The sequence below is a fragment of the Equus caballus genome, chromosome 17 (genome assembly GCF_041296265.1).
Source record: "Equus caballus isolate H_3958 breed thoroughbred chromosome 17, TB-T2T, whole genome shotgun sequence".
Lineage (NCBI taxonomy): Eukaryota > Metazoa > Chordata > Mammalia > Perissodactyla > Equidae > Equus > Equus caballus.
Genome location: NC_091700.1, coordinates 69,586,870 through 69,610,542, shown reverse-complemented (window position 1 = coordinate 69,610,542; position 23,673 = coordinate 69,586,870). Strand labels below are relative to the sequence as shown.

The window sequence follows — 23,673 nt, the reverse complement described above, 5'->3', positions numbered from 1 at the left end:
GAGGATCCAAGCATTTATCAACTTAACAGAGAAGTCACATGCCCTGCTCTTTCCACTCTCATAGTCACTGTTCCTAATGCCATCACCAAGGAAGCTGTTGGTTATTTATTCATTTGTTTGATTATGTTTATTTATTTATATCCTGATTTAGTTCATGAAGAATTCATGGTGCCCCAAGGGAGCTATTGTGATAAAAGCTGGATTCCTAGAGTCTATGTGTTCAAATGAAAAGGGTGGGAAGAGGCTGAGGAAAGCAGGAGGGGCTTCTGGAGAATGGCTGTGGGGAGCAGAATCCCAGGAGACCTGAATGGCTGTGGTGGTAGCCATGAAACTCTGCTCCCATCCTCTTGGATTTGCCCTGCACTTTGTTCTCTGCCTAACATGATAGTTGCAGGCACCTTCCTTTCAAAATATATAACTGACTATCTGAAAGAGCATTGAAGATTAAATCATCTTCATTTAAGCATTAATTATGTCTCTCCCAACTTGCAGCTGAGTTCAGATGTGTGTGCAGTTGGATTGGGTGAGAAAAGAGACGAGATTTGGGAGTATGGAGCCTTTTAGGGTAGGGAGGGTAGGAAGATCAGAACATCAGCTAGATATTATTCATCCAGATACCTGGAAGGAGAAGCAGAGGAGCTGGGAACTGAATGAATGAAGAATGGTGAGAAGTACAAAGACAAACCATACTTATTTCAGAATTTCACATGGGGCTGGTACTGCACCATGACATCTAAAGGACTTTTCCTTTTCCTTCTCCCTTTTCATTTGTTTCTCTTCCTCTTCTCCCACATCTTCCCCTCCTTCCTCCCTCTCTTCTTCCTTCCCCCCTGCACGCCATGAACCACTTGACCTCTACTAGATCTCAAGGGAGAACCATTGATACTATAATCCTGCTACATTATTGATTCAATAAAATCATTAATGTGTTAACAATGGACGGAGGAACCAGAGAGCATTAGCTCCTTTAAGTGGTAAATAAAGAACATAACGGTCCAAGAAGGGAAGTCATCCAATTAACACAAGGTCATTCTGGGACTGGAATCTCGGTTTCCTGATGCCCAATTAAGTATTCTTTCTGCTCCACAATAGAATTTCCTGGATAAACAAGAATTATATGTCACATGAGTAAAATAATATTATTTTACTCATGAAATAGACCATTTAACTGCCTATCTTGTGCCAACTTTGTGCTAAAAGCTGAAATTAAGATTGGCATGACTTTAATTTTAAAAGAGCTTTGTTCATAACATTATGGAATTGGTTGTAATTTTTCCATTTTATAGCTGTGGAAACAAACAGAGGTCAAAGACATTTCACAGATGACCCAAAATACAATTTCAGTTTGAATGACCTAGATTTACTTTTCTATTTGAGTTTGTCTGTTCATTCTACTTAAATTTCAAGATGAAGCAATCACACTTGTGAAAGTGAAAATGCTAGGAGAGACAAGAATACAAAATAGAAAAGCCTATTGTTAATTCTTGGAAATCATATGGTTTGATTTAATTACCCCATTATTCCATCTTATATGAACTCTACGGCTAAAACAATAGCTGTACCTAAAATGCCTGAGGATAGGCTGAGATGTACAAATATGTAACAGGTGTTTCCTAGGCCACAACAGCCCTGGGAATATAGAGCATAATAGCTAACATTAGTAATAGTCAAAACACAGTATTTATTTGGCTTCATCTCAATTTGTATTATATCCTCCCTGCAACTAAAATCCCTCCCACATATTTTCAGGAAGGGGATGTTGGGTTGGTTTATGAGCCCGCAACAAGCCCTTCTGGTTAATAATGTATGCCGACCCCAATTTCCTCTTATCTTCCCAGTTCAGTGTACTAATGGTGCTGGTGGCAGCTACCAGCTATGCAGACAATGCCCTCCTGGCAGGGTGAAGCCGTGGCTTCCAGGCCGGTGTTGAGAGCACTACATATCTATGGTGCCCACCAGAACCTAATAATCTCCATCACCAGTCTATGGGATAAAAATTAGCATCTCTGTTTTCATACTGGCTCAGAGCATTTAAGTAACTTGGCCAAAGTCGCACAGCTAGTACTTGAGAAGGATTTGAAAGCAGCCTGTCTGACTCCATAGCCTGCCCTCCTAACATTACACTAAACATTCTGGGTTTATGAGGCAACTGGACACCAACATCTGTCTGGAACCAGTCTTCCTCTGGCAAACTGGCTCTCTGGAGAAGGGCTGCTGGTGCAGGAAGTTAGAACAGCTTTGGATATCAATAAGCCTGGCCAGCTTAGCATGAAATCTTTTGACTGAGTGAAGCACTAGTGAATAGAATTAGCCTCTGCAGAAGAACAGCTAAGAAAAGAAAATCTGCTTAATACACAAGTTTGGGGCAAGAGGAGATGACTCAGCCTCAGTTACATTGATTTGGCAAGATAACGCCCTTGGTTTCAGTAGAAACACCTTCATTCTAATCAGAAAGAAGGATTTGAAAGATTTCTAACCACACAAGAGACCCCCGTCCAGTTTGGGCCTGGTGCTGGACAAATACAGCACTGGACATAAGTAAGATAGATTCCAGTTCTTTCCCTATCCCAGAGCCTTTCAGTTTAGGCAAGTAGGAAAGTGCCACCAGACTTCCTGTGGGAAGCCCCAAATCCAGCTCCCCAGATGGAGGATCCAGCAACCTGGCAGGCTACTCCTGGCCAGTCTCTGGGGGAAATGTGTCTTTTCCAGGCTTTCCAGGCTCAGTAAGTAAGCTCCAAGTGCTGTGTCAGTAAGGGGATGCAGGAGCTAAACATATTCCTTCATTTCCACCCCACACCCAACACTGGTGAGTCTGTGGGGATCCTGGAATCTGACACATGAAGCTTTGAGCATTCATTTTGGAAAGTGGGAATGATTCTTTAAGACACCCCAGATACACACACGTATGTAATATACCATGGTCCACATCCAAAATCCAGGAAGCAAATGTTCAAAATTTCTAAAGTTTTCACTACTTGGCAGATACATGGCATCTCATCTCTTTATTCTGAAGCAAGACAACCATAAAAATAAATTCTTAGGTTATAAGTTTCATCTTATAAATTACATTTTCCAGGCATGACTTTAGATCCTCTTTAGAACATTAACGACACCTTTCACGTACCAGCTGCTATTCCACTCTGCTTTGGCAGTCATTTTAATTTGTCACCATCACCTCTGTGCCCCAAAATGCTTCTCTCCCAGATGTGCCAGGAATCTCATTCTAACCCAACTGTCACTGCCTGGGCTTTTGGCCAGCAGTGGCAGAAGCAGAGGTGGCATCTGCTTGCGTCCTGACAGCAGGTTTCTCTTTAAGTATGGGTATTAAGTCTCTATAGATAAAAAGAAAAGGGAGATGAAGCAAAGGGCAGAAAGGGACTAGAGTACTGGCTCTCACTGAAAGGAAGAATGTCAATGATTTGCAACAGGAAGGCCAGGTGGGTGGAAATGTGAAACCAGTGATTATCTGATGCTGATGAGAAGGCCAGGACTTAGGATAGAGCTGGCAGGTCCTCCAAGGGTGAACGTGCTAGGCAGCCTGGTAGAAGGCAAAAGAATGCAGACAGAGAATTCTAGACCTCTCTGAAGGACCAATGTTCCTGTTACAAGCTTCTATCATTTTTCAATTCATTTCATTAATGAGTAGTGATCACATTCAAATATCTCAGTGAAAATATTATTTTGACAATGGAGTTTACAACTACAAAATGACTCAACAAAATCTGGTTCTCTTAAGTAAGGAAAATAGAAATAGTCTCAGACATTAATTGTGTATTAAAATAAAGCTTTCAGAGACACTGTACTATGTCACCCTTTTTGGTGTAGCTAAATGAATTTGGATTATAGAGTCAGGATGACCTGTGTTTAAATAGTTGTATGACCTGGGACAAGCAATTGAACCTCTCTTAGCCTCAGTTTCCTCATCCATAAAATAGGACCATAGTCACTACTACATTATGGAATAGTTAAGAAGATTAATTTAGATGAGATTAGTAATGAACTTAGCAATATGCCTGGCTCCTTGTGGAAACTGAATAAATCTCTAATTACCTCCCTGTCTTTTGAAGTCTAAAAGTACCTCTTGGTTCAATGGACATGAAAATTTCCCCAGCTTTCCTACAGAGCTTAACACGTGATCAATAACCTTATAAAATTAGAAACCTGGGAACAGAAAGGGGAAAAGAGTAGAGGAAACCACAGTATCCTGGAAGAGCCATAGACCAGAGTCAGAAGTCCTGGGCCACAATGCTGGCTTTGCTCTTTATCAGCTACAGGATTGTGGGCACATTGCTTAACATCTTAAAACCTCAGTTTTCTTATCTACATCAAGGAAATAATAATATCTCCTTTACGGACATCTATTTATGACATCCTTCCTATGAACAGACATAGGGCTTGGGATTGGATTTCCCACAAAGATGAATAAGACACATTCAGTGCCTTCAAGAGAGCTTGGAGCCTAGTGGGTGAATTAGTCGTGTGTCCACATAACAAAAGCACACTCACTGAATATGAGATCAGCTTTTGAATTTCTTCTCACAAACAGTAAAATATAACAATGATAGGCACAGATTTATGCCAGGTAACTTTCAATCCAGGCTCTTCAACTTCCTAGCTATGTGAACTCAAGCAAGTTACTTAACTTGATTTTGGAAACGAGGAAAATATTGGAATTGTTGTAAAGATTAAATAAAATATTGTATGTAAATGTGAGGAATACAGTAAACATTCAACAAAGTGTTAGCTCTTTTTAGTTTTCTATAGATATCCCCCACACCCGGAATTTCAGGGGCCCCCTTGTGTATCCAATGTTTCTCCTCACACCAATAATCCATGTAGGAATATTTACTGGTCTCTGCTCTGAGAAATGGAATGAGTTGTCTTGATATTGTCAGATATGTCTACAATTTCAAAGCTGAAACTTTAACATCTGAACTTTATTCCTTGAAAGAACATAATAATGGAAGCTATTTCTTTTCCCATCTTTTTATACAAATGCTATCTTGCACACTGTATCTTGCCACTTTCTATTTTTTATAGTCTTCTATTTTCCTTAAGAAAGTTTCTATAAGTTACCAGAAAAGCATAAACTTTACATGCTACAGGGAAATTATGAGATAACAATGAGCTTCAGGGACAATCGCCACATACAGAGAATCAATCAGGAAAGGAAAATGTTCAGCACTTCATTTTCAAAGTCCTTAAAAAAAAAACCCATTCCAAAGTAAGAGGAATTCTTTTCCCAAATGATAGTTTCAGTCCCTGAGTCCTACGCTAACCTAAGCCCCAGCTGTGTTCATTTTCCCCCAAAGATGAGATAAATAAGGATGAAATACCTTGCATATGTAGCACCTTGTTTTCAACAAGTCCAATAGTCTTTAAATATATCACCCCATTAATCTTTCCAGTGGTCTGAGAAAGGGAAGTGACAAATGTAATGTCCCCACTCTTGCAAATGAGGAAGCCAAGGAATGACAAAGAGAACTGAATGGCCAAGAACACAGCAGAGTGGGTGATAAAGCAGGGGAAAAGAAACTGAGTCTTGGAAATTGTGATTATTTCAAGGGCATAAGAATATCTATAAATTATGAATAAGAAGACAAAATCCAGCTGCTGATTGCTTAGAGTGTTTTTAAATTAAAGTAGGGAATATGTGAGCTTTGTTTAAAAATCTAAATTCAACTGAGTAAGTTTGAAGACCTAATTGGCTTTATCAAACAATTGATGAATTTGGGAGCATCTCATCTAGTAAGCGGAGAGATACTCCAAGGAGTTATACAAAATGGAAGGCTTTTATAAAAAAGAGGGTGGGGCAAGAAAATTATTAGCAAAGGAAAAATGAAAGTTTATTGGATGGAAGTATGAGTTCAGGGTGATGGCAGCTTCTCATTGGCTGAGCTGCGGCATTTTCCATTGGGTGGGCTTGTTGCTAGGCAAAAAAAAAATCTTCCTTCCTCCTGTTGGGGTAGTAAAGAGACACCTTCCTGTTGGAGATGCAAGGTATGTCTCTTTGCGCTTGGGGTAATTGACAATGTGTGGTAGGGTGTGAGAGCTCCCTCTATAGGCCTTCCTGACTCCAATTTTAGTTGAGGTTTCCTTTATTTATTTTCATAGCTCCCAAATATGCACAATAGACCTCATGCTCCTCTAGATGCCTGGGATGATGCTAGCAGATGACATATTGGGTTTCTTCTCCTTTTGGCCCCTAAAATTGTATGTCACCCTTGTACTGTGATGAATTTGGGGGCACCTAGTAATTGGCTACAGATTTCCAACTCTAACTTTAGGGTTTCATTTTTTTCATTTTTGTCTTCTCTTATACTCCACAGTCAAAGAATACACCTATTTTCTTTCCTTTCAAAAGTCTATCTATATAAGGAACTGATTAAATTCCTGACATTTTCCTTTTAAAAAAGAAAGTAAAATGGTCTAGAAGACCACATTGTCTCAATATGGGCATCGGTAAAACTGAATTAAATATAGTATATAGCCTTCTAAATCTATTTTTCAACAAATGAGGGTAGCTGGTTTTTTTTAATGCACTTGGACTCATATTTATAGTGAGAATATTGTTATAACTTGGCTGTTAGGAAAGCAGGAGTTAGAATTTTTATAAATCATCAGCCAGTTAAGAGTGTCAATGTATCTCTACAACAGTTTAAGAGAACGGCTGAGCAAATTCCTTTAATATCAACATCAAGTCCCCAAGAGAAGAGTGGGGGTGATGTAGGGGTGGACACAACAGGCAGCTGCTTACTTAGAGTGCATTCAGAGGTGCTTGGAAGGGAGACTTTGCCCTCAAACTGCCCTCTGTACCTGTTCATTCACCAATGACCAAGAGGCCTAGGCCAAGAAAAAGAAATCTTTAATTTCCACAGTTAGTAAAAAGGCATAAAATGTCGACCATCTTGTAAGACAGCATTAAGTTCATCCTGAAAGTGAGTGTTAAGAGAAGGGAGGAGGGGGAAAGCACATTACCAATAGGTAGATGAAATGGATATCCAAAAATAACTTTCAGAGGCAACAGAGTATAGTTAAAAGCATGCAGAGTAAAGAATAGCACATAACTGAGTTGAATCCTAGATCAGCCACTTTCCAACTGAGTGACCTTTCAGGGTTGTATGAAGGTTAATGATAATGATGTAAGTTCCTGTAAGTTCACAATAAATGGTATCTATTGAAACTATCACAATCTACCGTATGTTATTTTCCCCTTCCCAAAATACATTTATCATCTCTTGTCACCCCAAATTTTACTGTTTTAGAGAGCATACTAATCAATTGCAATTTTATTTTCAGTTAATATGAATCTGATATCTACTGCAGAAAAAGCATATATCTTTATTTAAATAGCTTGAGGTTTAAGCAAGGTAGGAATAGCTTTTATTATAATACAAAATATCTAAGTATTTGTCATTACTTATATCTAATATAACTACGTATTTTACTCATATCTAACAATATGTCAAACATTGATATAACAATCATAATCTCCTTTATGCTTTCATCTTGCCATTCTTAATTTATGTTTTAATTTTATCAGCCATATTTTGAAGCATCCTGCAAATAATGTGACCAGGCAACAAAACGTGGCAAAATGTAGACCATTATGTCTATAACCTTGCCTGCCTGTGATGGCATTTGATGTGTCCACTTCCCTGAGCTGAACAACAGTCCCCAGATTCCCTTTCTAATATGTTTCTGGTTAGGTTGGGCTGCAAGGGACATTCTCTCAAAAGAACTGGAAGAAAGAAAAGAGTAGCAGCCATTTTGTAGCATGACCGGTTATTCAACCAAACACTAATTTGGATGTTTCTGTGATGAGATTTTGCAGATATGATTAAAGTCCCTGATCAGTTGACTTTAATTTAATTAAGAGAGAAATTATCCCGGATAACCTGGGCCGGCCAGACTTACTTGGAAGATCTTTAAACGTGGGCTTAAGCTACTCCTGAGTTGAGACTACTGCCTGTGGACAGCAAACCTCAAATTGTGCCTATGGGTTTCCAGCCTGCTCATGATCTTCCCTTCCTGACCACCTGCCCTACAGACTTTGGATTTGCTTTGCTAAACCAGCCCCTACAATTGCATAAGTCAATTCCTTATAATAAATTCAGATAGATAGATGGACATATAGATACACAGATAGATACATAGGTAGGTAGGTAGGTAGATAGATAGATAGATAGATAGATGGATGGATAGATAGATATCCTACTAGTTGACCTATTTTGCCTTGGGCAAATGATTTAACCTCGCTGTGCCAATTTCATCAAAATGGAGATAATAATATTTATCTCATTAGGTTGTTGTTGGAATGACATGAATTAACATACATAAAGAATTTAAAAGAGCGCCGTGAATACAGTAAGCCATATATGTTACCTTTTATTATTATTTAATAAAATTATTTTCACAATCTTTACTTAATTTTTCCAAAAATTACTTATAGAGGAAGATGACAATAACAGTGACAATACTTTACACTGATTTTACAATGATTTTCAGAAGACATTTTAAATAACCAGAAATAATTGGCTTGAAAAATAGAAGACTAATGTGTCTTCAAATATTCAAGGATGGTCACTGGAGCAGATTGGTTTAGTTGGGCTCCAGAGTCACTCAGCATGACATAAAGAAAGAAGACAGGTGCTGGTGTCAAGTTCACCCAGTGGAATCCTAATTCCACAACTCCTTGACTATTTCAAAGTTCCAACTCCTTTGGTGTGAACAGGCATTATAGTCCCTACTTGGCACTGTACTCATAAGGACGGGAGGTTAACAACTATGTAATGGTCTGTTATTGCGGCATTTGAGGGAGAACTAGAAGATGGGGATTTTTCGAAAATCTAATACTGGATGGCAGGATAGTACAGATATATATACCAGTTATAATTTTTGGATTCTAAGAGTTTCACTAAGTTCTTTCTTCCAAGGATTTAATTCAGTAGCAAGCATTGAATACCTATTTTTTGCAAGCTCTGCTGGATACTATAAATATATGAAACAGTCCCTGATCTTAGTCCCTTGAAACATTTAAAAATGTTTGACTAGCTTTCCATGAAACTCTCCACATTAGATTTTCTCATATTTGATTCCTCCTCCTAAGAACCTTTTTTGAATTCTTCAGGGGTTTTTTTTCCTATCTTGAAGATGTACGTATTCTTTAGGGTTCTGCCTTTGAAATTCTTTCTCTGCTTTTATTTTAATCATGTGCCTTTTCATTTCCGTAGCTTTATCTCTGCATAACTGACTCCCAAATATATATCTAGACTTGGAACATGGACCTGTTGGTTCCTAAAACTCCAAGAGTCAGAACAGAATGTACTGTCTCTTATTCTGCTTCCCAAACCAGATCCTTCTCTTGATATATGTGTACATCTTATTGCCCCAACATATAACTCGGAGCCAATGTTGACTCCTCCTCGCCCTCCGCCTTATGCATCCAATTAACTTAGAGTATTCTGTTTTGTGTTTTTTTACCTTGAAAGACATTATAGTCCATGCTGGGTTTTTTTTTGCATTTTCCTTAACATTGCTTTTGCCCAAGTACTTTTTACTTCTCTTTCAGATATTTCAATAACCCCCTAATTCATCTGTTGCTTTGAGTTTTTCCTTCTTCTCATCATTTCAATGTCTTGTTTCCTGTTTAATATTTACAAATTTCAATTAATAACTTGATCATAAACCTCTTACAGCATCACAGCGCTGACTGAATGAAGAAAGAACATGCATTAGTGTACAAGAACTTTCCAAGGATATCTCCAGTCTACCATCACAGCATCATCTGGGATGAAGAAGGAATAATTCTTGCTGAGTACTGTTGAAATACATGAATGAGCAGTTATATCTCTATAGGTGTATATAAGTGTATGTGAGTGTAGGTAGGGCAGCGTGAATAGAAAGAATCAGTGAACTGCGCGTATGTTGGATAGTTCCAGTAAAACTAGTTATAGTAGCAGAAACAGGAAGGGAGTGGAAAGAACTACTGTGAGGTAGTGTTAGCTATTATTACAGTAAATGGGCATGAACCACAGAGGCTAGAAAACTATTGGAAAGATACCTCGAGTATGAACTGCCAAAACAGAAGTCTTGTGTTAGGTAGTTGTTTGATAGTGGAGCTAAAATAATGTTATACAGGGACCGAACTGGGGAGCAAGGAGCCCGTTCCTGATGCCTTTGAATTTGGACAAATAAGAGAAGCACCAGTCTACTTTCCCTTCTCTATGGAAGGAGCTTCTACAGCTTCCCCCTCTTTATGAAAAGCCACCTTTGATGAAATGTTATCATTTCACTGTCTACGAAATGATCAGCATCTCAGATACCTGTAGCAACGCGAGCAGATTTCAGGTGTCATGGGCCTATAGTTTGAAAAAGTTTCCACCAGGTAGACAACTTACGTTGTTTCAGTGCATAAGATTTGTAAACCAACTTTCCCAGCTGTATAAAACATTAGGAATCACAGTGCCTTAAAAAATGAGCTTTACTGATAATGCATTGTTACGGGTTGAATTATGTCCCCTAAAAAAAGATATGTTGAAATCCTAAGTGCCAGTAACTCAGAATGTGACCTAGTATTTGGAAAGAGCCTCATTACAGAAATAATCAAGTTAAAATGAGGTCATTAGGATGGGCCCTAATTCAATATGACTGGTGTCCTTAACAAGAGGGGAAAATTGGACACAAAAACAAACATGCTCGGAGGGAAGACAATATGAAAAAACAGAGAATACCATGTGAAGACAAAGGAGTGATGCATCTCCCAGCCAAAGATGACAAGCAATCTACAGAAGCTAGGGAGAGTCATGGAAAAGATTCTCCTTTATAGCTCTCAGAAGGAACCAACCTGCTGATTTTGAACTTTTAGCCTCCAGAACTGTAAGGCAATAAATTCCTGTTATTTTAAGCCATCCAGATTTTATTTTATTATGCAACCCTAGGAAACCAATGCACACATAATATATAATTTAAATTACTAGTTTCTAGTATAAAAGAAACAAGGAAATAGATGTAGAGTACATTTTTCAAATATCAATGTTTTTACTCCAAACAGAAGCAACTGCTTTTAATCTTTCAGAGAAAGTATCTCCACGTTTGAGCAAATACTTTTATGTTTCCACAGGTGATAACCATAATAAGACTTCTCGCCAAAATCTCTCTAGAAATCAAAACCTTAGTCCAACTTCTATCTCAGCTGCAAACCATCCTACGTTAACTCCTTAAGTAGGTCCTTAGCCTATATGTGTGAGTAATCCTTCTTGCAACAGATCCCATTACAGCAATGGTATCAATATCCAACTCAAAATACAATGAATTTGATATCCTTATTTCCAAATTTTCTGTAGAAATGAAGGACAAACCCAAGGAAAGCCCACTTCATTTTAATCTGTGACAATTCCTTTTCAGTGTTACCTATTCCCAGTTAGACCCAGATGGAAAGTCACTGATTGTAACTTCTGTCAAAACTGGAAGCAGTTTTGCCAACTGGTAGCCAAATAGAATATCTACTAAAAAAATGCTTTCATTTATTGCTTAAATGTATACTCTCTTCTGGGCAAAATGTGCAATTATCCACTATATAAGAGTTTAGCCAATATTTTTGCCATGAGAGTAATCAACATATTACCTAGAATACTACCTGAATGTTTCAAATCAGAAGATGAGAAAGCTAATTCTTCTTTCTGAATGGCTCAAATTTTACTATCTCCAAATATGTCTCACTATCATTTCCTTTCCCCAGGACTAGGAAGAGGAAGAAATTTATTTTGATCTTAATTCAATCACAAGAAAATCTTCGTTGAGCCAACCAGAGCCAATTATTGTTGTGTGTGTGACAGTTGAATGAAACTGAAGACATTTGACACAGTTGTGAAGAACTTTAGTCAATCTCTTGTCAACCACCAAGAGTAACTGCTTGCCAGGGATAGTCTTCTTCCTCAAATTTGAGATTGCAGAGCACTCTTTTTGCAAGAAACCTTGGCTTCAGCAAAGGTGCATTTGAGCCCACATTTTTGTTTCATTTTCTATGGATGTTGCCTCTTTCTACATCTCTGCCTTTCATGCATATTTGATCACTCTTTCCATCTGTTAAAAAAAAAAGTCCTATTGTCCTATTTCTTTCTGGGATTTTGAGTGCATCTATAAACACTAGTAGAATCTTTTTCTTATCATCATTTTCTAGACATGTTAACTTGGCTTTAGCAAAAGTGAAGCTCTCCGGAGAGAAAAAAAATTAATGATAAAATATTGAAAAGGGAGGAATCTAAATTTAAACATGTTATTAGATGAAATCTATAATTTATGCAAAATGAACAGTAGTTTATTTGCAAGATGAATTGCTATATCTGCGTAATTTTTAAAATCCCAAAGATTCTGTTCTTGATCTCATAAAGATATATGAAATAACTGAAAACATAACAAATTACTTTTCTACTTTTTCAGGAAAAAAAATGATTTCTCCAAGTCTTTCTAAAGTTTTCTAATCCACAATGCACAGCCACAAGCAATGTAAGTCAGTCTACCTGAGAGCCTGAGGAGGCTGTACAGATTAGTTAAATAGTAAGAGGAGGACACGGCCAAAGTCTGGTCTCAGGTAGCAACACAGGATTGAGGGGATTGCATATTTCAGTCAATCCACTGAAATTAATTAACCAATACATGTTACACACATTTGTGTGTAAGACATATAAAAGATACAGTCACTATCCTGAAGGGTCTCATATCAACTTAAAGTGCTGACCTCTCTCTCCCAAGCTGGTCAAGCTTTTATGACTGTCAGACATTTGGAAGAGGAAAGCTTCTATTGTTTTTCTCCAGAGGAAGAGAAACATTTCATGGTTTCACTAAGATCCTGCCAAGGGGAGTTGTAGTGTAAAAATGAATACCCTGAGGTGCCCTCTACTGACTAAGTACAGTTCCAATTATTTAAGTTCTCATGAGAGAGAACATTTCATATATACTGGTATTCAACTGTGCTGAGTAATGTAGAAATAAGCAAAAGATACGTGAAAAGTATTGCAAAAACTTTTAATCCCTGGTCAGTTTGGGGCTTGGAGAAAAAAGAGATAGATGAAAAATATATCTTAGAAATCAAATGGTCTTGGATTCCAATCCTGGCTCCATCACTTAAAACTGTATGACTTCAGGAAAATTTTTCTTTTCTTTTTTGCACTTCAGTCCCACTGCCTATAAAAAGTGGAAAATATCACACCACCTCATAGATTGTGCTGATTAAATGAGTTAACATGTCTCCAGTACTTAACTTAGAATCTGGCTCATGTTAAGCATTAGATAAATGTTAGCTATTATCTACTAGCTAAACACAACTATCATATGTACTACATATAATGATATGTATTTATAAAATTCAGTTCTATAATTGAACAGGTACAGTCCAGTTAACTTCCAAAAGGGAGTTTGCCTGAATCAGATGATCAGTTACCTTAATTCAGGTAAGTAAATCACTATTGATAAGAATCAATTCTCTCCTTTTCTTTCAAAGGAATAGATTAAATCTGGACTTATTTAAGTCAGACAGATCTCAGAATCTTGACTCAACCGCTTAATATATAACCAACTTTGGTTGTAATGCTTATTCTCTCTGTGTCCTTCATCAGTGAAATGAATATAATAAAAGTGTTTGTCTCATAAGATGCACATTTTCAAAAGAGATTACATATATACAGTGCTTAACCCAGAGCTCAGCATATATCTAAGTACTCAATATTAGTTACTATTAATTGTTATTATTATGAAAGGGTCTTTGAGTATTAACTTACTAGGTTTGTGACATAGGTATTTCTTTAGCTGCAGCCTCTCTTAGCTGAGATCAAAAGACTGGGATCACATACATAAATGGAATTGATGGACTATAGCCAACTAAAACACAATATGAATGTCTAGGGACCAATGAGAAGAAAGGATATTTCCAAAGCATTCTGATGAGATGACATGTGTTTTAGAAGGTGAAACAAAAGAAGGCATATTGTTTCACAACTCATATGTCAGCATTCTCACTTCCCTTTGTAGCAGAAGTAGCCAATAAGACATGTGTCTCTTTCAAAAGCAATAATTATCAGGAAGGTGCTTTGTGCTAAGTGTAGTGCTAGGCACCGGAGACAAGAAGATTGAAAAAATAGATACCACCCTCCTTATGAAATTATACTATAATAAGGATGGTAGCCACTTAAAAAACATCACACAACTAAATATACAATTATAAATTATGTGGGCGCTATAAAAAAAGTACATTTTGCAACTGAGGAGGAGATAGTGTGATCAATCTTCCCAGTTTGCCTAGGGCTGTCTTGGTTTTATCACTGAAAGTCTTACTTTCCAAGAAACCCCTCAGTTCTGGGCAAACTAAGATAGTTACTCACCCTCGGATTAGAGCGGAGAGTCCTGGCAGAGGTGGGGGTCAGAGAAAGCCTCTCTGAGGAGGTGACCTCAACACTGGGCCCTGAAGAAAGAACAGGTGTTAGGGAACCTCAGAATCAACAGAAGAGCATTCCTAGGGACTGAGCAGCTATGTAAGGCCCAGATGGGAAAGAGCTCAGAGAAAGAGGACCAGAGAGGAAAGAAGGCCTTGCGAGGAGGCTGGTAAAGCTGGTAGATTATGCTGAGCCTTGAAACCCATGTTGAGGGAGGAAGAGAGAGGAAGGGAAGTGGATTTTACCTCAACAGCAACAGAAAGATTCTGAAGAGTTTTGGTCATAGGGGCAACCAAGCTCAAAAATCTTTTCTGGGATTGTTCCACCACACACCCACCTGGGTGAGCAGTGTGGGACAGGTTCCAAGAGACTGGAGAAACGACCCGGAGACTGCGAATGAGACATAAAAGTTTATTGGGACTTACTTACAGAGAGTCCAGTGGCAGCCGGCTGGACGCAGATTTGCGCACCACTACCACCCCCTGAGGCAAGCTTGCTTAAGTGGGCAGAGGAACAAAGGCTGCATCCTTGCCAAAGGGCTGTCCTCGGTACGACCAGTGTTCCCAGGAACAGTAGCTCACACGGAGTGGCTCTGTGTCCCTGTAAGACGAGATGTTCTTTACGTGAGATAAGGGAGGATCCAGGCTGGCCAGGCCATAGATTGTTACAAATCCCAGCAGCTGGGCGGCCTGCCCAGGTGGAAGCCAGAAGGACAAATGGTTGCAATGAGCCTGGGGACTTTTGCTGAGAAAGCAAGGCCCAGGCCCTGCAGGGATAGTTCATCTTTTAAGAATGTCACTCTGGCTTCTATGGGAAGAAATGATAAGAGGTAGAAAATGGATATAGTGAACAATGGGTGGATTTGTGGGTGATTTTGATGGGCTTTTTTTTATTGCATTCACATTGGTTTACAACATTATGTAACTTTGAGCTGTACATCATATTTTGGCTTCTGTATAGACTACATCGTGTTCACTACCAAAAGTCTAGTTTCCATCCATCACCATACATATGTGCCTTTTTACCCATTTTGCCCTGCCCCCCACCCTCTTCCCCTCTGGTAACCACCAATCTGTTTTCTATATCTATGTGTTTATCTTCCACATATGAGTGAAGTCATATAGCAATCATGTTTCCCTGTCTGACTTATTTTCCTAGCATAATACCCTCAAGGTCCATCCATGTTGTCACAAATGATACAATTTTGTCTTTTTTTATGGCTGAGTAGTATTCCACTGTATATATACACCACATCTTCTTTATCCATTCATCAATTGATGGGCCCTTAGGTTGCTTCCAAGTCTTGGCTATTGTGAATATTGCTGCAATGAACATAGGAGTGCATATATCTTCTTGAATCACTGTTTTCATGTTCTTTGGATAAATATCCAGAAGTGGAATAGATGGATCATATAGTGGTTCTATTTTTAATTTTTTGAGAAATCTCCATACTGTTTTCCATAGTGGCTGCACCAGTTTACATTCCCACCAGCAGGGTATGAGTGTTCCCTTTTCTTCACACCCTCTCTGACAGTTGTTATTTAATATCTTTTAAATAATAGCCATTCTGATGGGTATAAGGTGATATCTCATTGTAGTTTTGATTTGAATTTCCCTAATAATTAGTGATGTTGAAGATCTTTTCATGTGCCTGATGGCCATCTGTATATCCTCTTTGGAAAAATGTCTGTTCAGATACTTTACCCGTTTTTAGATCATGTTGTTTGTCTTTTTGCTTCTATATGAACTCTTTACGTATTTTGGATATTAACCCCTTATTGGATATATGATTTGCCGATATTTTCTCCCTGTTGGTGGGGTGTCTTTTTGTTTTGTTGAGGGTTTCCTTTGCTGTGCAGAAGCTTTTTAGTGTGATGTAGTACCATTTGTTGATTTTTTCTTTTGTTTCCTTTGCCTGAGGAGACGTGGTATTCAAAAAAGATATTAGTAAGATAAGTGTCAAAGAGCGTATTGCCTGTGTTGTCTTCTAGGAGTTTTATGGTTTCAGGTCTTACATTCAAGTCTTTAATCCATTTTGAGTTAATTCTTGTGTATGGTGTAAGACAATGGCCTACTTTCATTCTTTTGCGTGTGGCTGTCTAGTTTTCCCAACACTGTTTATTGAAGAGACTTTCCTTTCTCCATTGTATGTTCTTTGCTCCTTTGTTGAAAATTACCTGGCCATAGATATGTGGGTTTATTCATGAGTTCTCCATTCTGTTGCATTGATCTTTATGTCTGTTCTTGTACCAGGACCATGCTGGTTTGATTAATATAGCCTTGTAGTATACTTTGAAATCAGGGAGTATGATACCTCTAGCTTTATTCATTTTTCTCAGGATTGCATTGGCTATTTGTTGCTATTCGTCTTTTATTGTTCCATATAAATTTTAGGATTCTTTGTTCTATTTCTGCGAAAAATCTCATTAGGATTCTGAGTGGGATTGCATTGAGTTTCTAGATTGCTTTAAGTAATATGGACATTTTAACTATGTTTGTTCTTCCAATCCATGAGCACAAAATATCCTTACATTTCTTTATGCCTTCTTCAATTTCTTTCAATAATGTCTTACAGTTTTCAGTGTATAGGTCTTTCACCTCCTTTGTTAAATTTCTTGCTAAGTAGAGGCTGGCCCAGTGTTGCTGTGGTTAAGCGCGCACGTTCTTCTTCAGTGGCCTGGGGTTCGCTGGTTCAGATCCCAAGTGCGGACATAGCACTGCTCAGAAGGTCATGCTGCGGTAGGCATCCCACATATAGAGTGGAGGAAGATTGGCACAGATGTTAGCTCAGGGCCAGTCTTCCTCAGCAAAAAGAGGATTGGCAGCAAATGTCAGCTCAGGGCTAATCTTCCTCAAAAAATAAATTAAAAAAAAATTATTGTCAAGTATTTTATTCTCTTTGTTGCAATTGTAAATGGGATTGTATTCTTTTTTTTTTCATTAATGTTATGATAGATTACAACCTTGTGAGATTTCAGTTGTACATTTTTGTTAGTCATGTTGTGGGTACACCACTTCCCCCTTTGTGCCCTCCCCCCACCCCCCCTTTTCCCTGGTAACCACCAATCAGATCTCCTTATCAATATACTAACTTCCACCTATGAGTGGAGTCATATAGAGTTCGTCTTTCTCTGACTGGCTTATTTCGCTTAACATAATACCCTCAAGGTCCATCCACGTTGTTGTGAATGGGCCAATTTTGTCTTTTTTTATGGCTGAGTAGTATTCCATTGTGTATATATACCACATCTTCTTTATCCAGTCATCAGTTTCTGGGCATGTAGGTTGGTTCCACATCTTGGCTATTGTAAATAATGCTGCAATGAACATAGGGGTGCAAGGGACTCTTGGGATTTCTGATTTCAGGTTCTTAGGATAGATACCCAGTAATGGGATGGCTGGGTCATAGGGCATTTCTATTTTTAACTTTTTGAGAACTCTCCATACTGTTTTCCATAGTGGCTGTACCAGGTTGCATTCCCACCAACAGTGTATGAGGGTTCCTTTTTCTCCACAACCTCTCCAACATTTGTCGCTCTTGGTTTTGGATGTTTTTGCCAATCTAACGGGTGTAAGGTGATATCTTAGTGTAGTTTTGATTTGCATTTCCCTGATGATTAGCGATGATGAACATCTTTTCATGTGGGGATTGTATTCTTGATTTCTCTTTCTGCCAGTTCATTGTTGGTGTATAGAAATGCAACTGATTCTTGTATGTTGATTTTGTACCCTGCAACTTTACTGTACTTGTTAATTATCTCTAATAGTTTTTTGGTGGATTCTTCAAGGTTTTTATAAATAGAATCATGTAATACACAAATAGTGACAATTTTACTTATTCCTTTACAATTTGGATTCTTTTTATTTCTTTTTCTTACCTAATTGCTCTGGCTAAGATTTTCAATACTATGTCGAATAAGAGTGGGCATCCTTGTCTTGTTCCAATTCTTAGAGGAACACTTTTCAGTTTTTCACTTTTAGTATGATGTTGAGTGTGTTTGTCACGTCTGGCCTTTATTATGTTGAGGTATTTTCCTTCTATACCCATTTTATTGAGATATTTTATCATAAATGGATGCTAAATCTTGTCAAACACTTTCTTTGCATCTATTCAGATGACATGTGATTTTTATTCTTCATTTTGTTAATGTGGTGTATCACATTGCTTGATTTGAGGATGTAGAACCATCTTTGCTCCCCTGGAATAAATCCCACTTGATCATGGTCTATGATCCTTTTAATGTATTGTTGTATTTGATTTGCTCTTATTTTGTTGAGGATTTTTGCATCTATGTTTGTCAACAATATTGGTTTGTAATTTTCCTATGATGCGTGTCCTTGTCTGGTTTGGGTATCAGTTTAATGTTGGGTTTGTAAAATGAGTTAGGAATTGTCCCATCCTCTTCAGTTTTTTGGAAGAACTTGAGAAGGATCTGTATTAAAACTTCTTTGAACGTTTGGTGGAATTCACCAGAGAAGCCAGCTCATCCTGGACTTTTGTTTTTCTGGAGGTTTCTGATTACTATTACAAACTCTTTACTTGTGTTTGGTCTACTCGGGTTCTCTATTTCTTCTTGATTCAGTTTTGGAGGTTGTATGATTCTAAGAACTTATACATTTCTTCCAGGTTATCCAACTTGTTGGTGTATAGCTTTTCACAGTGTTCTCATAATCCTTTGTATTTCTGTAGCATCTGTTGGAATTTCTCCTCTTTCATTTCTGATTTTATTTATTTGAGTATTCTCTCTTTGTTTCCTCAGTGAGTCTAGCTAAGGGTTTGTCAACTTTGCTTATCTTTTCAAAGAATCAGCTCCTAGTTTCATTGATCCTATCTTTTGTCTTTTTAGTCTCTACTTCCTTTATTTCTGCTCTGGTTTTTATTATTTCCTTCCTTCTACGGACTTTGGACTTCATTTGTTCTTCTTTTTCTAGTTCTTTTAGGTATAGTGTTAAGTTGTCTATTTGACATTTTTCTTGTTTCTTGAGGTAGGCCTATATTACTATATATGTCCTTCTTGGTACTGCTTTTGCTGCAACCCAATAGTTTTGGTATGTTGTGTTTTCATTTCCATTTGTCTCCAGGTATTTTTTTATGTCTCCTTTGATTTCTTCATTGATCCAATAGTTATTCAGTAGCACATTGTTTTGTCTCCACATCTTTGCTACTTTTCCAGCTTTATTCTTGCAGTTGATGTCTAGTTTAATACCATTGTGGTCAGAAAAGACGCTTGACATAATTTCAATGTTCTTAAATTTATTGAGGGCTGTTTTGTTTCCCAACATATGGTCTATCTTTGAGAATGTCTCATGTCCACTTGAGAAGAATATGTATTCTATTGCTTTTGGATGGAATGTCTTTATATATCTAAAATCCATCTTGTCTAGTGTTTCATTTAAGGCCAATGTTTCCTTGTTGACTTTCTGTCTGGATGATCTATCCACTGATGTAAGTGGGATGTTAAACTCCTCTACTGTTATTAGTTGCTGTCCATTTCTTCTTTCAGTCTGTTAATAGTTGCTTTATATACTTTGGTGTTCCTATGTTAGGTGCATGTATATTAATAAGTCTTCTTGGTAGAATGCCCATTTTATTATTATATAATGTCCATCTTTGTCTTTTGTTATCCCTATGTCTTGAAGTCTATTTTGTCTGGTATAGGCGTAGCTACATCTGCTTTCTTTTGGTTGCCATTTGCTTAGAGTATCATCTTCCATCCCTTTACTGTGAGCCTATGTTTGTCTTTCGAGATGAGATGGGTCGCCTGGAGGCAGCATATTGTTGGGTCTTGGTTTTAGTTCAACCAGCCATTCTGTGTCCTTTGATTGGTTATTTCAATTCATTTACATTTAGAGTGATTATTGATATACAAGGGCTAACACTGCCATTTTATCATTTGTTTTCTGGTTGTTCTATATTTCCATTGTTTCTTTTTCCTTCTATTTCTGTCTGTCATTTCAGTTTGGTGGTTTTCTGTGTTGTTTTTCTCACTTTCCTCTTCATTTATGTTTTGTGACTCTGCACAGATTTTTTACTTTGTGGTTACCAAGAGGTTTGTATAAAAGATCTCATAGATGCGATAGTCCTTTTTCTCATGATAATGTCTTATCTCCATTAGCCTGTGCAGGTTCCTCCCTTTTCTTCCTCCCCTTCTAGGTTTTTGTTGTCACAAATTATTCTTTTTTGTGTTATGAGTTTTTTACCAAATTGAAGTGGCTATAGTTAGTTTCCATGCTTTCTTTCCCTTTAGCCTTTATGTTTTTATTAAGTGTGTACTAACCTATTCTGATATAGAGTTGCAGTTTTCTGATTCTGTCTATTTATCACCTTGCTCAAAGCTTTGTAAACCTTCACCTTTTTGTTTCAGGTAGGTAGGCTCCTTTCAACATTTCTTGAAGGCAGGTTTAGTGACAATGAACCCCCTCAGCTTTTGTTTGTCTGGGAAAGCCTTTATTTCTCCTTCCTATCTGAAGGGTAACTTTTCTGGATAGAGTATGCTTTGCTGATAGTTTCTGTTTTTCAGTATTTTGAATATATCATTCCACTCTCTCCCAGCCTATAGAGCTTTCACTGAGAAATCCACTTATAGCCTAATGGGGGTTCCTTTGTAAGTTATTTTCTTCTCTCTGGTCACCTTTAATATTCTTCCTTTGTCATGGCTTTTTACAGTTTTAATATAATGTGCCTTGGAGAAGGTCTTTTTGCACTGAGATTCTTAAGAGTGCTGTTAGCTTCATGTAGTCATATATCCCATTCATTTCCCAGGGTTGGGAAGTTCCCAGCTATTCTTTCTTTGAATAAGCTCTCTGCTCCTTTTTCCCTCTCTTCTTCTCAGATACCCATTATCATTATCTTGCTTTTCGTAGTTGCATTGGATATTTCTCTTAGGATTTCCTCATTTTTCAAAAAGTCTTAGTTCTCTCTCCTCTTCCACCTGAATCATTTCTAGATTTCTACATTTGAGTGTGCTAATTCTCTCTTCCACATGGTCTGCTCTATTTCCAATGCTTTCTATTTTATTTTTCATCTCACTAATGTTCTTCATCTTCAGAATTTCTGTTAGGTTTATTTTTAGAGTTTCAATCTCTTTGGTGAAGTATTCCTTCTGTTCACTAATTTTATTCCTAAGCTCATTGAACTGTCTTTCTGAGTTTTCTTGTAACTCATTAAGTTTCTTCATGACAGCTATTTTGAATTCTCTGTCAATATGATTGTAATCTGCTGTGACTTCAACTTTGGTTTCTGGAGAGTTGTCATTTTCTTTCTGTTCTACACATTACTGTAGTTCTTCATGGTAGTTGATGAGTTGATCCTCTGCCAGTGCATTTATGGTAGTAATACATTTCTTATCTGGGTAAGGCTTTGATTACATTGATTCTGAGTTGCTTCTGGTTGTATTTGAGAGCCTGACTTTTCACCCTCCACTGCCTCTGCCAGAGGCATCATCAGTGCCCTCCTTGAGTTGCTTGTGACTCTGAGGTTACTGGTGCCTTGCTGTTTACAATGTTGCTTCAGTCACAGGTGTCACCACTATGGCTCCAGGCTGCGAGCACTTCTGTTGCTTCCAGGGTCGCCCAGGTCTCATGTTCCCCCACTGGCTGTCCATGGGCTTGGGTGCTGCTGCCCTGTGCACCATCTGTGCTATTGCTCCTTGGTTATCTGGGGGAACTCTCAGCACTGTTGCTGAGGTGTTTGGTTCACAGGTGTTGCTGCTGCTGCCAGGGGCCTGGGGTTTTTAATTCAGCCCCTGCTGCAGGTAGAGCTGGTGTCAAGAGAGCTGCCAATGGATGCTGGGCCATGAATTCAGCTGTGGCTCCTGAAGCCTTAGACTGCAGATGCCATCTGACACTGGTTGGGGAGGGCTACAGGCTGAGCCATGAGCACCACTGCTGCTCCTGCAGTCTGGTCTCTGGCTCCAGTGCAAGTTTTTAAATCTCAGGTCGGGGCCTGGGATGGGGAGGGGACCACTTGCTTAGTTCCACTGTCTCCTGGAGGTCCAGTCCAAGTACCTTCAGATGTACAGATGTGTGGATTTCTCGGGCATTCTGGAGTGCTATGCAGTGAGTCCTTTTTGGTCAATGGATGTCCTATTCATTGTAACTTAGAGGAGAGAGACAAAGGGAACAACTCACTCTACCATGATGCTGACATCACTCAGTTTTGATCTTTTAAGGCCTTTAGTTTTTCATCTCATGAAGGCAGAACACTTTATTGGTGGTACTTAAAATATGGTCACAGCACTAGCAACTTGAGGGAAAGGTATTTAAACTGTAGTTTGAAAGGCAAAGACAAAAATAACACGTTTAAAATTTCTCAGTAATTACTAGCTAAAACAATAATTGTTACAAGAAGAGAAAAGCCATGAAACAGATAGTTTCCAGAATTACCCAAAAGCTAAATTCCTTCTAGTCCTCTATGATTCCATAGACAGAAAGAGAATTTTAACTCTGGTATTTAATTCTCAAGAATATTTAGATCCACATGACTGTACCTGAATATTCAAAATCCTGGGCTAAAATTTCTATCTCAATTTTAATTCAAAGAAGTGCACATGAACAGAGAGATATTATTGAAATTTGATGGGATGAGACTTACAATATGCAACAGTGAAAGGGCATAGCTTATCAAAAAGAAACAGAGGCAATAGAAAAAGGAAGGATTTATACACTATATAGGAATTTAAAGTTGAGCAAAAATGTGATAGAAAAAAATTTGCATGTCAAAAAGAAGACCAAATGTGTGAGTAACAGTGAAAGAATACAACAAAGTTTCAGACCAGAGAGAGAATATGGATGATGCTTTCCTTTAACACATAAAATACTCAGAGAGAGTCAAGATAAAATAGTGATGAGGATTCCTAATTATCTTTACAGCTCCTGGAAGACTTATTCAATAGCAAAGTATAAAATATATGTTTTCCTATCTTAATATCAATTTTGTCCTTCATGCAGGAAAGGAAACAAGATGGGAATCCATTATTCTGAGTCTAATTTTGACTTACAGAGAAGTGGTTTGTTATGTAAATCTATTCAAAATTTTGGTAGAAGCCATTTTGCTTCACAGATTATAATAATAGAAGAATAGAAATATCCACAAAATATTCTTTGGAAGAGCATTTACTTTTAGATGTGGATATTTATGCCATGTCATTCATTACTCTTGGAAGGCTCAGAAAAATAAAACATCGTTTAAGTCAACTACTTTATTCTGGCAATGAAAACAGAAGTCTCGAGAAGATATATGTCT

At 37.9% G+C, this 23,673-nt stretch overlaps 1 long non-coding RNA gene across 3 annotated transcripts in view; it reads right to left on the bottom strand.

Annotated features, from left to right (window-relative positions):
* LOC111768606 (uncharacterized) overlaps nucleotides 1-15,023 on the bottom strand; it is a 53,285-nt gene extending 38,262 nt beyond the window's left edge. Inside the window, exons 1-2 of one of the 3 annotated variants that reach the window (XR_011428012.1) lie at nucleotides 14,855-15,023; nucleotides 14,379-14,458 (exon numbers count right to left, since the gene is read on the bottom strand). This is a non-coding gene — a long non-coding RNA (uncharacterized lncRNA). Of the gene's footprint in view, nucleotides 1-14,378; nucleotides 14,459-14,674; nucleotides 14,806-14,854 lie in introns of those variants that run through there. The other 2 variants (XR_002801063.2, XR_011428013.1) reach the window with 2 other exon arrangements.
* Between the last annotated feature and the right edge of the window lie 8,650 nt (nucleotides 15,024-23,673).